This window comes from Oncorhynchus keta, unplaced genomic scaffold, assembly GCF_023373465.1.
Source record: "Oncorhynchus keta strain PuntledgeMale-10-30-2019 unplaced genomic scaffold, Oket_V2 Un_contig_17144_pilon_pilon, whole genome shotgun sequence".
NCBI lineage: Eukaryota > Metazoa > Chordata > Actinopteri > Salmoniformes > Salmonidae > Oncorhynchus > Oncorhynchus keta.
In genome coordinates this window covers 1-16,755 of record NW_026280312.1, presented here as the reverse complement: position 1 = coordinate 16,755, position 16,755 = coordinate 1, and the positions used below count along the sequence as shown (strand labels likewise).

At 51.3% G+C, this 16,755-nt stretch overlaps 2 long non-coding RNA genes across 6 annotated transcripts; both read left to right on the top strand.

Annotated features, from left to right (window-relative positions):
• LOC127919586 (uncharacterized) lies at window positions 1-15,634 on the top strand. Of its 5 annotated transcripts, none has more exons than XR_008103370.1 (3): window positions 1-18; window positions 15,136-15,233; window positions 15,493-15,634. It is a non-coding gene; the product is annotated as an uncharacterized LOC127919586 (long non-coding RNA). The 5 variants fall into 5 exon arrangements; XR_008103369.1 differs by lacking the exon at window positions 1-18 and adding an exon at window positions 43-60; XR_008103368.1 differs by lacking the exon at window positions 1-18 and adding an exon at window positions 85-102.
• A 44-nt stretch (window positions 15,635-15,678) lies between these two features.
• On the top strand, window positions 15,679-16,651 carry LOC127919585 (uncharacterized). Its single transcript, XR_008103365.1, has 2 exons — window positions 15,679-15,903; window positions 15,938-16,651. It is a non-coding gene; the product is annotated as an uncharacterized LOC127919585 (long non-coding RNA).
• The last annotated feature ends 104 nt before the right edge of the window (window positions 16,652-16,755 follow it).

The window sequence follows — 16,755 nt, the reverse complement described above, 5'->3', positions numbered from 1 at the left end:
ATGTAATGTAGGCTAACGGTTGGTATCTAGCTAAATGCACAGATGTAATGTAGGCTAACGGTTGGTATCTAGCTAAATGCACAGATGTAATGTAGGCTAACGGTTGGTATCTAGCTAAATGCACAGATGTAATGTAGGCTAACGGTTGGTATCTAGATAAATGCACAGATGTAATGTAGGCTAACGGTTGGTATCTAGATAAATGCACAGATGCAATGCACACAACATTCCAAGCTAGCTAGCCACTGTAGCTAGTATTGACATTGTAATTAAATCACAATGGATTAGCTAGTTTTGACATTATAGTGCACTAGTTTGTCCAGGAGCCACCCTATTCTCCAGAATAGATAGTGCACTAGCTTGTCAGGGCGCCACACTGTTCTCTGGTCTAGATAGTGCACTAGTTTGACCAGGGCCCCGCCTGTTCTCTGGTCTAGATGGGTGCACTGGTTTGACCAGGGCCCGCCCCTGTTCTCTAGTCTAGATAGTGCACTAGTTTTGACCAGGCCCCGCCCTGTTCTCTAGTCTAGATAGCACTAGTCTGTCCAGGGCCCCGCCTCTTCTCTAGTCTAGATAGTGCACTAGTTTTGTCCAGGGCCCCGCCTCTTCTCTAGTCTAGATAGTGCACTAGTTTTGACCAGGGCCCCGCCCCTCTTCTCTAGTCTAGATAGTGCACTAGTTTTGACCAGGCCCCGCCTCTTCTAGTCTAGATAGTGCACTAGTTTTGACCAGGGCCCCGCCCTCTTCTCTAGTCTAGATAGTGCACTAGTTTTGACCAGGGTCCCGCCTCTTCTCTAGTCTAGATAGTGCACTAGTTTTGACCAGGGCCCCGCCTTCTCTAGTCTAGATAGTGCACTAGTTTTGACCAGGGCCCATCCTCTTCTCTAGTCTAGATAGTGCACTAGTTTTTGACCAGGGCCCCGCCCCTCTTTCTCTAGTCTAGATAGTGCAATTAGTTTTGGACCAGGGCCCCGCCCTCTTCTAGTCTAGATAGTGCACTGGTTTGACCAGGGCCCGCCTTCTCTAGTCTAGACAGTGCACTAGTTTTGACCAGGGCCCCGCCTCTTCTCTAGTCTAGACAGTGCACTAGTTTTGACCAGGGCCCCCGCCGCCTCTTCTCTAGTCTAGACAGTGCACTAGTGTTGACCAGGGCCCCGCCCTCTTCCTCTAGTCTAGACAGTGCACTAGTGCTGACCAGGGCCCCGCCCCTCTTCTCTAGTCTAGATAGTGCACTAGTTTTGACCAGGGCCCCGCCCTCTTCTCTAGTCTAGATAGTGCACTAGTTTTGGACCAGGGCCCCGCCCCTCTTCTCTAGTCTAGATAGTGCACTAGTTTTGACCAGGGCCCCGCCTCTTCTCTAGTCTAGATAGTGCACTAGTTTTGACCAGGGCCCCGCCCCTTCTCTAGTCTAGACAGTGCACTAGTTTTGACCAGGGCCCCGCCTCTTCTCTAGTCTAGACAGTGCACTAGTTTTGACCAGGGCCCCGCCCCTTCTCTCTAGTCTAGACAGTGCACTAGTGTTGACCAGGGCCCCGCCCTCTTCTCTAGTCTAGACAGTGCACTAGTGTTGACCAGGGCCCCGCCCCTCTTCTCTAGTCTAGATAGTGCACTAGTGTTGACCAGGGCCCAGCCTCTCTTCCTCTAGTCTAGATAGTGCACTAGTGCTGACCAGGGCCCCGCCCTCTTCTCTAGTCTAGATAGTGCACTAGTTTTGACCAGGGCCCCGCCCTCTTCTCTAGTCTAGATAGTGCACTAGTTTTGACCAGGGCCCCGCCCTCTTCTCTAGTCTAGACAGTGCACTAGTTTTGACCAGGGCCCCGCCTTCTCTAGTCTAGACAGTGCACTAGTGCTGACCAGGGCCCCGCCTCTTCTCTAGTCTAGACAGTGCACTAGTGTTGACCAGGGCCCCGCCCTTTCTCTAGTCTAGATAGTGCACTAGTTTTGACCAGGGCCCCGCCCTCTTCTCTAGTCTAGACAGTGCACTAGTGTTGACCAGGGCCCCGCCCCTCTCTCTAGTCTAGACAGTGCACTAGTGTTGACCAGGGCCCCGCCTCTTCTCTAGTCTAGATAGTGCACTAGTTTTGACCAGGGCCCCGCCCTCTTCTCTAGTCTAGATAGTGCACTAGTTTTGACCAGGGCCCCGCCCTCTTCTCTAGTGCACAACACGGCCGCAACACATTATTGGGCACAGACAACAGCACACAGGGCAAGAAGTAAGAGCAGTGCATTACATAGATTGTGTCCTAAATGGTATCCTCTAAGACACTTCCAGAGAGGTGTTTTTAAATGAAAGCTATCTGGGAGTCTGTCATAGCTAATCCTTTAGGAATTCCTGTTGGGTTTAATTGCAGTCTCTCTCTCTCTCTCTCTGACCAGCGATTTGTCTTAGGCTGTAATTAGGAAATACCTGAGAGGGGAGATCGGCCGCGGTGTCACTGGAGACCGGGGAGGAACTGTGGGGAATGTTACAATTCTTTTACTAAAGGGTTTCCGGGACATTATTTTGAATGAGGATGAGTGAATGAGGATGAGTGAATGAGGATGAGTGAATGAGGTACATTCTCAGAAACAACCCTCCTTCTGGAAAGCTATGTGGGGCAGGCTTTTGCTCCAGCCCTACTAGAAGACACCTGTTTCAGCTAACCAAGGTCCCGAGGAGCAGTGGCCTAGTGGCGAAGTTGAGATGAACAATAGGGGGAGACAGAGAGGTGTGTGTGTGTGTGTGTGTGTGTGTGTGTGTGTGTGTGTGTGTGTGTGTGTGTTGGGAGATGGACAGACGTGTGTCCGTCCACAAGCACAAATGTTTAAGTCCCTCAAATCAACGTTTGCTTCAACAACTGAACAGATGGTGAAATACAAGTAGTGGACTAAATGCTACCCTATTCCCTTAATAGTGGACTAAATGCTACCCTATTCCCTTAATAGTGGACTAAATGCTACCCTATTCCCTTAATAGTGGACTAAATGCTACCCTATTCCCTTAATAGTGGACTAAATGCTACCCTATTCCCTTAATAGTGGACTAAATGCTACCCTATTCCCTTAATAGTGGACTAAATGCTACCCTATTCCCTTAATAGTGGACTAAATGCTACCCTATTCCCTTAATAGTGGACTAAATGCTACCCTATTCCCTTAATAGTGGACTAAATGCTACCCTATTCCCTTAATAGTGGACGACTAAATACTACCCTATTCCCTTAATAGTGGACGACTAAATGCTACCCTATTCCCTTAATAGTGGACTAAATGCTACCCTATTCCCTTAATAGTGGACGACTAAATGCTACCCTATTCCCTTAATAGTGGACTAAATGCTACCCTATTCCCTTAATAGTGGACTAAATGCTACCCTATTCCCTTAATAGTGGACTAAATGCTACCCTATTCCCTTAATAGTGGACTAAATGCTACCCTATTCCCTTAATAGTGGACTAAATGCTACCCTATTCCCTTAATAGTGGACTAAATGCTACCCTATTCCCTTAATAGTGGACTAAATACTACCCTATTCCCTTAATAGTGGACTACTAAATACTACCCTATTCCCTTAATAGTGGACGACTAAATACTACCCTATTCCCTTAATAGTGGACGACTAAATGCTACCCTATTCCCTTAATAGTGGACGACTAAATACTACCCTATTCCCTTAATAGTGGACGACTAAATGCTACCCTATTCCCTTAATAGTGGACTAAATGCTACCCTATTCCCTTAATAGTGGACTAAATACTACCCTATTCCCTTAATAGTGGACTAAATGCTACCCTATTCCCTTAATAGTGGACTAAATGCTACCCTATTCCCTTAATAGTGGACTAAATGCTACCCTATTCCCTTAATAGTGGACTAAATGCTACCCTATTCCCTTAGACTGCTGTTGTCCAAACCAGGGCGGTGTACTAAATGCTACCCTGTTCCCTTAGACTGCTGTTGTCCAAACCAGGGCTGTGTACTAAATTCTACCCTATTCCCTTAATAGTGTACTAAATGCTACCCTATTCCCTTAGACTGCTGTTGTCCAAACCAGGGATTGTGTACTAAATGCTACCCTATTCCCTTAATAGGCTACACTGCTCCATTAATTGAGGATCTAACCAGTGGTAATAAAGCACACACACACACACACACTCCAGTGTGTGAAGTTGGAGTTAGGGATTCTCCTCTTCTGACTCATAGATTCTTCTATTCCCCAGTGCGTTTCCTGTGTTGCTGTGGAATTTCATGGCTTTGTAGTCGTTGGCCAAAGCCGTCCCCTCCCCTAACTCCTCAGGGGTAGACGGTTTACAGCTTGAGGGGGATGGGGAGTGTGGTTGTTGATGACCTACCGCAGGGAGACCATGGTGTTGGAGCTGTAGCTGGACAGGGGGACGGGGACGGGGGGGATGGGGAGTGTGGTTGTTGATGACCTACAGGAGACCATGGTGTTGGAGCTGGGTGATGGACAGGGTGTGGTGCTTGTTTCAGGAGCTGGAGGCTCCAGGGTGATGGACAGGGTGGGGTGCTTGTTTCAGGAGCTGGAGGCTCTAGGGTGATGGACAGGGGGTGGTGCTTGTTTCCAGGGAGCTGGAGGCTCCAGGGATAGACTGATAAGACCTGAGGAAAAACATGGAGAGTCTGGTTGTTGATGACCTACCACAGGGAGATGGAGGAAGGGAGGGATGGGGGGGAGGAGAGTCTGGTTGATGATGACCTACCACAGGGAGATGGAAGGAGGGAGGGAGAGTCGAGGAAGGAGGGAAGGAGAGTCGAGGAAGGAGGAAGGAGTCGAGGAAGGAGGGAGGGAGAGCCGAGGAAGGAGGGAGGGAGAGTCGTAGGAAGGAGGGAGGGTGGAGAGTCGAGGGAAGGAGGGAGGGAGAGTCGAGGAAGGAAGGAGGGAGGGAGAGTCATAGGAAGGAAGGAGGGAGGGAGAGTCGAGGAAGGAAGGAGGGAGGGAGAGTCGTAGGAAGGAAGGAGGGAGGGAGAGTCGTAGGAAGGAAGGAGGGAGGGAGAGTCGTAGGAAGGAAGGAGGGAGAATCGCAGGAAGGAAGGAGGGAGAGTCGCAGGAGGGATGGGGGAGGAGAGTCTGGTTGATGATGACCTACCACAGGGAGATGGAGGGATGGGGGAGGAGAGTTTGGTTGATGATGACCTACCACAGGGAGACGGAGGGAGGGAGGGATGGGGGAGGAGAGTTTGGTTGATGATGACCTACCACAGGGAGACGGAGGGAGGGAGGGATGGGGGAGGAGAGTTTGGTTGATGATGACCTACCACAGGGAGATGGAGGAAGGGAGGGATGGGGGAGGAGAGTCTGGTTGATGATGACCTACCACAGGGAGATGGAAGGAGGGAGGGATGGGGGAGGAGAGTTTGGTTGATGATGACCTACCACAGGGAGATGGAAGAAGGGAGGGAGAGTCGCAGGAGGGAAGGAGGAGAGTCACAGGAGGGAAGGAGGGAGAAGGGAGAGTCGCAGGAGGGAAGGAGGGAGAGTCGAGGAAGGAAGGAAGGAGAGTCGAGGAAGGAAGGAGAGTCAGAGAAGGAAGGAGGGAGAGTCGAGGGAAGGAAGGAGGGAGAGTCGTAGGAAGGAGGGAGGGAGAGTCGTAGGAAGGAAGGAGGGAGAGTCGAGGGGAAGGAAGGAGGGAGAGTCGAGGAAGGAAGGAGGGAGAGTCGAGGAAGGAAGGAAGGAGAGTCGAGGAAGGAAGGAGGGAGAGTCAGTAGGAAGGAAGGAGGAAGAGTCGTAGGAAGGAAGGAAGGAGAGTCGAGGAAGGAAGGAAGGAGAGTCGTAGGAAGGAAGGAAGGAAGGAGAGTCGTAGGAAGGAAGGAAGGAAGGAGAGTCGTAGGAAGGAAGGAGGGAGAGAGTCAGGAAGGAAGGAAGGAGGAGAGTCGTGGAAGGAGGGAGGGAGAGTCGTAGGAAGGAGGGAGGGAGAGTCGTAGGAAGAAGGGAGGGAGAGTCGCAGGAGGGAAGGAGGGAGAGTCGCAGGAGGGAAGGAGGGAGAGTCGCAGGAGGGATGGAGGGAGAGTCGCAGGAGGGAAGGAGGGAGAGTCGTAGGAAGAAGGGAGGGAGAGTCGCAGGAGGGAAGGAGGAGAGTCGCAGGAGGGAAGGAGGGAGAGTCGCAGGAGGGAAGGAGGGAGAGTCGTAGGAAGGAGGGAGGGAGAGTCGTAGGAAGAAGGGAGGGAGAGTCGTAGGAAGAAGGGAGGGAGAGTCGTAGGAAGAAGGGAGGGAGAGTCGTAGGAAGAAGGGAGGGAGAGTCGTAGGAAGGAGGGAGGGAGAGTCGAGGGAAGAAGGAGGGAGAGTCGCAGGAAGGAGGGAGGGAGAGTCGAGGAAGGAGGGAGGGAGAGTCGTAGGAAGGAAGGAGGGAGGGAGAGTCAGAGGGAAGGAAGGGGAGGGAGGGAGAGTCAGGGAAGGAAGGGAGGGAGGGAGAGTCGTAGGAAGGAAGGAGGGAGAATCGCAGGAAGGAAGGAGGGAGAGTCGCAGGAGGGAAGGAAGGAAGGAGAGTCGTAGGAAGGAAGGAGAGTCGTAGGGAAGGAAGGAAGGAGAGTCGAGGGAAGGAAGGAGGGAGAGTCGTAGGAAGGAAGGAAGGAGAGTCAGGGGAAGGAGGGAGAGTCATAGGAAGGAGGGAGAGTCATAGGAAGGAGGAGAGTCGTAGGAAGGAAGGAAGGAGAGTCGAAAGGAGGAGGGAGAGTCGAGGAAGGAAGGAGGGAGAGTCAGGAAGGAAGGAAGGAGTCGAGGAAGGAAGGAGGGAGAGTCACAGGAAGGAAGGAGGGAGAGTCATAGGAAGGAAGGAAGGAGAGTCGTAGGAAAGGAGGAGGGAGAGTCGTAGGAAGGAAGGAGGGAGAGTCATAGGAAGGAAGGAAGGAGAGTCGTAGGAAGGAAGGAAGGAGAGTCGTAGGAAAGGAGGAGGGAGAGTCGTAGGAAGGAAGGAGGGAGAGTCATAGGAAGGAAGGAGGGAGAGTCATAGGAAGGAAGGAGAGTAGTAGGAAGGAAGGAAGGAGAGTCGTAGGAAGGAAGGAGGGAGAGTCGTAGGAAGGAAGGAGGGAGAGTCGTAGGAAGGAAGGAAGGAGAGTCGTAGGAAGGAAGGAGGGAGAGTCATAGGAAGGAAGGAAGGAGAGTCGAGGAAGGAAGGAAGGAGAGTCGAGGAAGGAAGGAGGGAGAGTCGTAGGAAGGAGGGAGAGTCGAGAAGGAGGAGGGAGAGTCGAGGAAGGAAGGAGGGAGAGTCATAGGAAGGAAGGAAGGAGAGTCGAGGAAGGAAGGAAGGAGAGTCGTAGGAAGGAAGAGGGAGAGTCGTAGGAAGGAAGGAGGGAGAGTCGTAGAAGGAAGGAGGGAGAGTCGAGGAAGGAAGGAGGGAGAGTCGAGGGAAGGAAGGAGGGAGAGTCGTAGAAGGAAGGAGGGAGAGTCGAGGAAGGAAGGAAGGAGAGTCGTAGGAAGGAAGGAGGAGAGTCATAGGAAGGAAGGAAGAGTCGAGGAAGGAAGGAAGGAGAGTCGTAGGGAAGGAAGGAAGGAGAGTCGAGGAAGGAAGGAAGGAAGAGAGTCGAGGGAAGGAAGGAGGGAGAGTCGTAGGAAGGAAGGAAGGAGGAGAGTCGTAGGAAGGAAGGAAGGAGAGTCAGAGTCGAGGAAGGAAGGAGGGAGAGTCGTAGGAAGGAAGGAAGGAGAGTCGAGGAAGGAAGGAGGGAGAGTCATAGAAGGAAGGAAGGAGGCAGAGTCATAGGAAGGAAGGAAGGAGAGTCGTAGGAAGGAAGGAAGGAGGAGAGTCATAGGAAGGAAGGAAGGAGAGTCATAGGAAGGAAGGAAGGAGAGTCGAGGAAGGAAGGAAGGAAGGAAGGAAGGAAGGAAGGAAGGAAGGAAGGAGAGTCGTAGGAAGGAAGGAGGGAGAGTCGAGGAAGGAGGGAGAGTCGAGGGAAGGAAGGAAGGAGAGTCGTGAGGAAAGGAGGGAGAGTCGTAGGAAGGAAGGAGGAGAGTCGAGGAAAGGAGGAGGGAGAGTCATAGGAAGGAAGGAGGAGAGTCATAGGAAGGAAGGAAGGAGGAGAGTCGAAAGGAGGAGGAGAGTCGTAGGAAGGAAGGAGGGAGAGTCGAGGAAGGAAGGAGGGGAGAGTCACAGGAAGGAGGGAGAGTCGTAGGAAGGAGGGAGAGTCGTAGGAAGGAAGGAAGGAAGGAGAGTCGTAGGAAGGAAGGAGGGAGAGTCGTAGGAAGGAAGGAGGGAGAGTCATAGGAAGGAAGGAAGGAGAGTCGTAGGAAGGAAGGAAGGAAGGAGAGTCGTAGGAAGGAAGGAGGGAGAGTCACAGGAAGGAGGGAGAGTCGTAGGAAGGAAGGAAGGAGGGAGAGTCGTAGGAAGGAAGGAGGGAGAGTCATAGGAAGGAAGGAAGGAGGGAGAGTCATAGGAAGGAAGGAAGGAGGGAGAGTCATAGGAAGGAAGGAGGGAGAGTCGTAGGAAGGAGGGAGGGAGAGTCGTAGGAAGGAGGGAGGGAGAGTCGAGGAAGGAAGGAGGGAGAGTCGTAGGAAGGAAGGAAGGAGAGTCAGTCAGGAAGGAAGGAGGGAGAGTCGAGGAAGGAAGGAAGGAGAGTCGAGGAAGGAGGGAGGGAGAGTCGTAGGAAGGAAGGAAGGAGAGTCGAGGAAGGAAGGAGGGAGAGTCGAGGAAGGAAGGAGGGAGAGTCGAGGGAAGGAAGGAAGGAGAGTCGTAGGGAAGGAAGGAGGGAGAGTCGTAGGAAGGAAGGAAGGAGAGTCGAGGAAGGAGGGAGGGAGAGTCAGAGGAAGGAAGGAGGGAGAGTCGTAGGAAGGAGGGAGGGAGAGTCGAGGAAGGAGGGAGGGAGAGTCGAGGGGAAGGAATGAGGGAGAGTCGAGGAAGGAATGAGGGAGAGTCGAGAAGGAATGAGGGAGAGTCGAGAAGGAAGGAAGGAGAGTCGTAGGAAGGAAGGAAGGAAGGAAGGAAGGAGGGAGAGTCGTAGGAAGGAAGGAGGGAGAGTCGAAGGAAGGAAGGAAGGAAGGAAGGAGGGAGAGTCGTAGGAAGGAAGGAAGGAGAGTCGAGGAAGGAAGGAAGGAGGGAGAGTCGTAGGAAGGAAGGAAGGAAGGAAGGAGGGAGAGTCGTAGGAAGGAAGGAGGGAGAGTCGTAGGAAGGAAGGAGGGAGAGTCGTAGGAAGGAAGGAGGGAGAGTCGTAGGAAGGAAGGAGGGAGAGTCGTAGGAAGGAAGGAGGGAGAGTCGGAGGAAGGAAGGAAGGAGAGTCGTAGGAAGGAGGGAGGGAGAGTCGTAGGAAGGAAGGAGGGAGAGTCGTAGGAAGGAAGGAAGGAGAGTCGTAGGAAGGAAGGAAGGAAGGAAGGAAGGAAGGAAGGAGGGAGAGTCGTAGGAAGGAAGGAGGGAGAGTCGTAGGAAGGAAGGAAGGAAGGAAGGAAGGAAGGAAGGAGAGTTAGAGGAAGGAAGGAAGGAGAGTTGTAGGAAGGAAGGAGGAGAGTCGAGGAAGGAAGGAGGGAGAGTCGTAGGAAGGAAGGAAGGAAGGAAGGAAGGAAGGAAGGAAGGAGGGAGAGTCGTAGGAAGGAAGGAGGGAGAGTCGTAGGAAGGAAGGAGGGAGAGTCGTAGGAAGGAAGGAGGGAGAGTCGTAGGAAGGAAGGAGGGAGAGTCATAGGAAGGAAGGAAGGAAGGAGAGTCGTAGGAAGGAAGGAGGGAGAGTCGTAGGAAGGAAGGAGGGAGAGTCGTAGGAAGGAAGGAGGGAGAGTCGTAGAGTCATGGAGGATGGATGGGGGGGGTTTAGAGTCTGGTTGTTGTACTACAGAGAGCTCTGTGGGGACCAGGGTGGAGGATGGATGGGGGTTTAGAGTCTGGTTGTTGTACTACAGAGAGCTCTGTGGGGACCAGGGTGGAGGATGGATGGGGGGTTTAGAGTCTGGTTGGTGTACTACAGAGAGCTCTGTGGGGACCAGGGTGGAGGATGGATGGGGGTTTAGAGTCTGGTTGGTGTACTACAGAGAGCTCTGTGGGGACCAGGGTGGAGGATGGATGGGGGGTTTAGAGTCTGGAAGAAAATCGCCTCCCTGCGGACCTGGCATCCTTTCGCTCCCTCCTCTCTACATTTTCCTCTTCTGTCTCTGCTGCTAAAGCCACTTTCTACCACTCTAAATTCCAAGCTTCTGCCTCTAACCCTAGGGAAGCTCTTTGCCACCTTCTCCTCCCTCCTGAATCCTCCTCCCCCCCTCCTCCTCTCTGCAGATGATTTCGTCAACCATTTTGAAAAGAAGGTCGACGACATCCGATCCTCGTTTGCTAAGTCAAACGACACCGCTGGTTCTGCTCACACTGCCCTACCCTGTGCTCTGACCTCTTTCTCCCTCTCTCTCCAGATGAAATCTTGCGTCTTGTGACGGCCGGCCGCCCAACAACCTGCCCGCTTGACCCTATCCCTCCTCTCTTCTCCAGACCATTTCCGGAGACCTTCTCCTTACCTCACCTCGCTCATCAACTCATCCCTGACCGCTGGCTACGTCCCTCCCGTCTTCAAGAGAGCGAGAGTTGCACCCTTCTGAAAAAACCTACACTCGATCCCTCCGATGTCAACAACTACAGACCAGTATCCCTTCTCTCTTTTCTCTCTCAAAACTCTTGAGCGTGCCGTCCTTGGCCAGCTCTACCGCTATCTCTCTCAGAATGACCTTCTTGATCCAAATCAGTCAGGTTTCAAGACTAGTCATTCAACTGAGACTGCTCTTCTCTGTATCACGGAGGCGCTCCGCACTGCTAAAGCTAACTCTCTCTCCTCTGCTCTCATCCTTCTAGACCTATCGGCTGCCTTCGATACTGTGAACCATCAGATCCTCCTCTCCACCCTCTCCGAGTTGGGCATCTCCCGGCGCGGCCCACGCTTGATTGCGTCCTACCTGACAGGTCGCTCCTACCAGGTGGCGTGGCGAGAATCTGTCTCCTCACCACGCGCTCTCACCACTGGTGTCCCCAGGGCTCTGTTCTAGGCCCTCTTATTCTCGCTATACACCAAGTCACTTGGCTCTGTCATAACCTCACATGGTCTCTCCTATCATTGCTATGCAGACGACACACAATTAATCTTCTCCTTTCCCCTTCTGATGACCAGGTGGCGAATCGCATCTCTGCATGTCTGGCAGACATATCAGTGTGGATGACGGATCACCACCTCAAGCTGAACCTCAGCAAGACGGAGCTCCTCTTCCTCCCGGGGAAGGACTGCCCGTTCCATGATCTCGCCATCACGGTTGACAACTCCATTGTGTCCTCCTCCCAGAGCGCTAAGAACCTTGGCGTGATCCTGGACAACACCCTGACGTTCTCAACTAACATCAAGGCGGTGTCCCGTTCCTGTAGGTTCATGCTCTACAACATCCGCAGAGTACGACCCTGCCTCACACAGGAAGCGGCGCAGGTCCTAATCCAGGCACTTGTCATCTCCCCGTCTTGATTACTGCAACTCGCTGTTGGCTGGGCTCCCTGCCTGTGCCATTAAACCCCTACAACTCATCCAGAACGCCGCAGCCCGTCTGGTGTTCAACCTTCCCAAGTTCTCTCACGTCACCCCGCTCCTCCGCTCTCTCCACTGGCTTCCAGTTGAAGCTCGCATCCGCTACAAGACCATGGTGCTCGCCTACGGAGCTGTGAGGGGAACGGCACCTCAGTACCTCCAGGCTCTGATCAGGCCCTACACCCAAACAAGGGCACTGCGTTCATCCACCTCTGGCCTGCTCGCCTCCCTACCACTGAGGAAGTACAGTTCCCGCTCAGCCCAGTCAAAACTGTTCGCTGCTCTGGCCCCCAATGGTGGAACAAACTCCTCACGACGCCAGGACAGCGGAGTCAATCACCACCTTCCGGAGACACCTGAAACCCCACCTCTTCAAGGAATACCTAGGATAGGGTAAGTAAGGGTAAGTAATCTTCTCACTTCTCCCCCAACAAGATTTAGATGCAAGTGGCTGTTCCACTGGTTGTCATAAGGTGTATGCACCAATTTGTAAGTCGCTCTGGATAAGAGCGTCTGCTAAATGACTTAAATGTAAATGTAAATGTAATCCCCTACATTTAGGAAGTGGATGGGAAAAGGTTCTAATTTCAGACTGACGTCATCAACACTTCCATTAGACACCGTCCTCTGTTCCTCATATCAACCTGAAACAAACCTATTTAGGGAGGGGAGGGAGGAGGGAGGAAAAGGAGGGGAGGAGGGAAAGGAGAGGGAGGGAGAGGGGGATGGAGAGGGAGGGAGAGGGGGATGAAGAGGGGAGGAGGGAGGGAGAGAGGAGGGGGATGAAGAGGGGAGGAGGGAGGGACAGGAGAGGGATGAAGAGGGGAGGAGGGAAAGGGGAAGGCAGGGAAAGGGGGGGAGGAGGGAAAGGGGAAGGCAGGGAAAGGGTAGGAGGAGAGAGGGGAGGAGGAGGGAAAGGAGAGCGATGAAGAGGGGAGGAGGGAAAGGGAAGGCAGGGAAAGGGGGAGGAGAGAAAGGGGAAGGCAGGGAAAGGGGGAGGAGAGAAAGGGGAAGGCAGGGAAAGGGGGGAGGAGGAGGGAAAGGAGAGCGATGAAGAGGGGAAAGGGGAAGGCAGGGAAAGGGGGGGAGGAGAGAAAGGGGAAGGCAGGGAAAGGGGGAGGAGAGAAAGGGGAAGGCAGGGAAAGGGGGGGCAGGGAAAGGGTGGGAGGAGAGAGGGGAGGAGGAGGGAAAGGAGAGGGATGAAGAGGGGAGGAGGGAAAGGGGAAGGCAGGGAAAGGGGGGGAGGAGAGAAAGGGGAAGGCAGGGAAAGGGGAAGGCAGGGAAAGGGTGGGAGGAGAGAGAGGGGAGGAGGAGGGAAAGGAGAGGGATGAAGAGGGGAGGAGGGAAAGGGGAAGGCAGGGAAAGGGGGGGAGGAGAGAAAGGGGAAGGCAGGGAAAGGGGGGGAGGAGGAGGGAAAGGAGAGCCCAGCCAAGGGGTAGTATGGGGAATGGGAGGGAGGGAGGGAGAAGCCCAGCCAAGGGGAATCCTCTGGTTGACTGGAAGATACACACGAGTGCAAGCAGGGAGGCACACTGGCAGGCCCACACATACACACAGCTGTGTACGACCTGCGCTTTTATTTTGGGAGCACCAGTGTGAAAACACTATAAAAAATTCATTGCGTAACAATATTTAGTCTCTTCTCTATGCTGCTCTACTCTGCTCTTCTCTACGCTGCTCTACTCTACGCTTCTCTTCTCTACTCTGCTCTTCTCTACTCTGCTCTTCTCTACGCTGCTCTACTCTGCTATTCTCTGCGCTGCTCTACTCTGCTCTTCTCTACGCTGCTCTACTCTGCTATTCTCTACGCTGCTCTACTCTGCTATTCTCTGCTCTTCTCTATGCTTCTCTGCTCTTCTCTATGCTTCTCTGCTCTTCTCTATGCTTCTCTGCTCTTCTCTACTCTGCTCTTCTCTACTCTGCTCTTCTCTACTCTGCTCTTCTCTACTCTTCTCTACTCTACTCTGCTCTTCTCTACTCTGCTCTTCTCTACTCTGCTCTTCTCTACTCTGCTCTTCTCTTCTTGTTTCTGTGTTCCAGTAGTAGGATATGTTGTTTCTGTGTTCCAGTAGTAGGATGTGTTGTTTCTGTGTTCCAGTATTAGGATGTGTTGTTTCTGTGTGTGTTCCAGTAGTAGGATGTGTTGTTTCTGTGTTCCAGTAGTAGGATGTGTTGTTTCTGTGTTCCAGTAATAGGATGTGTTGTTTCTGTGTTCCAGTAGTAGGATGTGTTGTTTCTGTGTTCCAGTAGTAGGATGTGTTGTTGCTGTGTTCCAGTAGTAGGATGTGTTGTTTCTGTGTTCCAGTAGTAGGATGTGTTGTTTCTGTGTTCCAGTATTAGGATGTGTTGTTTCTGTGTGTGTTCCAGTAGTAGGATGTGTTGTTTCTGTGTTCCAGTAGTAGGATGTGTTGTTTCTGTGTTCCAGTAATAGGATGTGTTGTTTCTGTGTTCCAGTAGTAGGATGTGTTGTTTCTGTGTTCCAGTAGTAGGATGTGTTGTTTCTGTGTTCCAGTAGTAGGATGTGTTGTTTCTGTGTTCCAGTAGTAGGATGTGTTGTTTCTGTGTTCCAGTATTAGGATGTGTTGTTGCTGTGTTCCAGTAGTAGGATGTGTTGTTTCTGTGTTCCAGTAGTAGGATGTGTTGTTTCTGTGTTCCAGTAGTAGGATGTGTTGTTTCTGTGTTCCAGTAATAGGATGTGTTGTTTCTGTGTTCCAGTATTAGGATGTGTTGTTGCTGTGTTCCAGTAGTAGGATGTGTTGTTGCTGTGTTCCAGTAGTAGGATGTGTTGTTTCTGTGTTCCAGTAGTAGGGTGTGTTGTTTCTGTGTTCCAGTATTAGGATGTGTTGTTTCTGTGTTCCAGTAGTAGGATGTGTTGTTTCTGTGTGTGTTCCAGTAGTAGGATGTGTTGTTTCTGTGTTCCAGTAGTAGGGTGTGTTGTTTCTGTGTTCCTGTAGTAGGATGTGTTGTTTCTGTGTTCCAGTAGTAGGATGTGTTGTTTCTGTGTGTGTTCCAGTAGTAGGGTGTGTTGTTTCTGTGTTCCAGTAGTAGGATGTGTTGTTTCTGTGTTCCAGTAATAGGATGTGTTGTTTCTGTGTTCCAGTAGTAGGGTGTGTTGTTTCTGTGTTCCAGTATTAGGATGTGTTGTTTCTGTGTTCCAGTAGTAGGATGTGTTGTTTCTGTGTGTGTTCCAGTAGTAGGATGTGTTGTTTCTGTGTTCCAGTAGTAGGGTGTGTTGTTTCTGTGTTCCTGTAGTAGGATGTGTTGTTTCTGTGTTCCAGTAGTAGGATGTGTTGTTTCTGTGTGTGTTCCAGTAGTAGGATGTGTTGTTTCTGTGTGTGTTCCAGTAGTAGGGTGTGTTGTTTCTGTGTGTGTTCCAGTAGTAGGGTGTGTTGTTTCTGTGTGTGTTCCAGTAGTAGGGTGTGTTGTTTCTGTGTTCCAGTAGTAGGATGTGTTGTTGCTGTGTTCCAGTAGTAGGATGTGTTGTTTCTGTGTTCCAGTAGTAGGGTGTGTTGTTTCTGTGTTCCTGTAGTAGGGTGTGTTGTTTCTGTGTGTGTTCCTGTAGTAGGGTGTGTTGTTTCTGTGTTCCAGTAGTAGGATGTGTTGTTGCTGTGTTCCAGTAGTAGGATGTGTTGTTTCTGTGTTCCAGTAGTAGGATGTGTTGTTTCTGTGTTCCAGGTTGGCCTTCGTTCTATGACCTGGTGAAGGAGGAGTCAGTCACTGTAACAGACGATTTCGCCTACGGGATGCACAGAGTTGAGACCAGCTGTAGTCAGGTAAACTGGTTCCCATTATGTCACCGTTTATTTGAAGACCTTGATAATCAACTCTGTTACAATAGTGACCTGGTTAGATATGAGGTCTACCTAGAGGTTAAAGACTAGCAGAGATAGTAGATCTGTTTTGGTGAAGCGGATGTAGAGACTAGATTATCGGTTCTCCTTGGAGGGGGGTCACAGATTTTTAGTTTTCATATTTACAATTACAACAGAATGTTGCTTGGATATTGCTGAGTAATCAGTCTGTGTGTTTCAGTGTGGTTCTCACCTCGGACACCTGTTTGATGATGGCCCCAGACCCACAGGGAAACGATACTGCATCAACTCTGCCTCTCTGGGCTTCAGTCCGCCTCAGCCTCCAGCCCACCCAGCAACGGAGCTGGGGCTGGGGCAGGAGCTGGGGCTGGGGCAGGAGCTGGGGCTGGGGCAGGAGCTGGGGCTGGAGCTGGGGCTGGGGCAAGAGCTGGGGCTGGGGCAAGAGCTGGGGCTGGGCCAGGTGGTGCGGTCGGGGGCAAGACTGAGCTCTGAGTAAAAGGTCTCCTTGGTCTTGGACAGATTTCAGGAATACAGGAAGTACAGGCACGGTCACTCACTCCTTATCCAAACTGGTGGCCTAGGTCCTGGTCGAAATGTTACGAACAGAACAGAGAACAGCTGGAGAATATAGGTTACACAGAACCCAAAAACAGTTAGCCAACTAGGTTACACAGAACCCGAAAACAGTCAGCCAACTAGGTTACACAGAACCCAAAAAACAGTCAGCCAACTAGGTTACACAGAACCCGAAAACAGTCAGCCAACTACAGTCAGCTCAGTAAGGGGCCATCAGCACCCCTTAGAAACATGTGGAACAGGATGCCTCTTCTGTGGCCATGTAGGTTACACACAGTCAAATACAGTCTGTCAAATACAGTCTGTCAAATACAGTCTGTCAAACACAGTCTGTCAAACACAGTCTGTCAAACACAGTCTGTCAAACACAGTCGGTCAAACACAGTCGGTCAAACACAGTCGGTCAAACACAGTCTGTCAAACACAGTCGGTCAAACAGTCAGTCAAACACAGTCGGTCAAACGCAGTCGGTCAAATGACCCCAGTGACCATGTACCAAGCTGGCCCACCACTGGCTACCAGCCTTAATAAATAGACCTCTACTGTACTATACAACTGTCTGAGGAGGATTGGATGCAGTTCCACGTTGCTCACATTGCTTTTGACCGTTTACAAGTTTAGATCACATTTTAAAGTATATATATCAACTGTTATATATTTTTCTTTCTAGTATATTTTAAACTTTACGCTTTTTTGGGGGGCAGGGTGGAAAAGTGAATGAATTATATATTATTATGATTGTGTGACTTGACTTTGAAGAACAATGTGTGTTGTTTAAAAACGAAATAAAAAGTGATATTTGATAGAGAGGTTGATAGTTTAAAAGACGCTCCTATGAGCTGTAGAATAAACACACAGAGAATAAAATAAGCATTCTGTCCAATATGGAGACACACACTACACACAC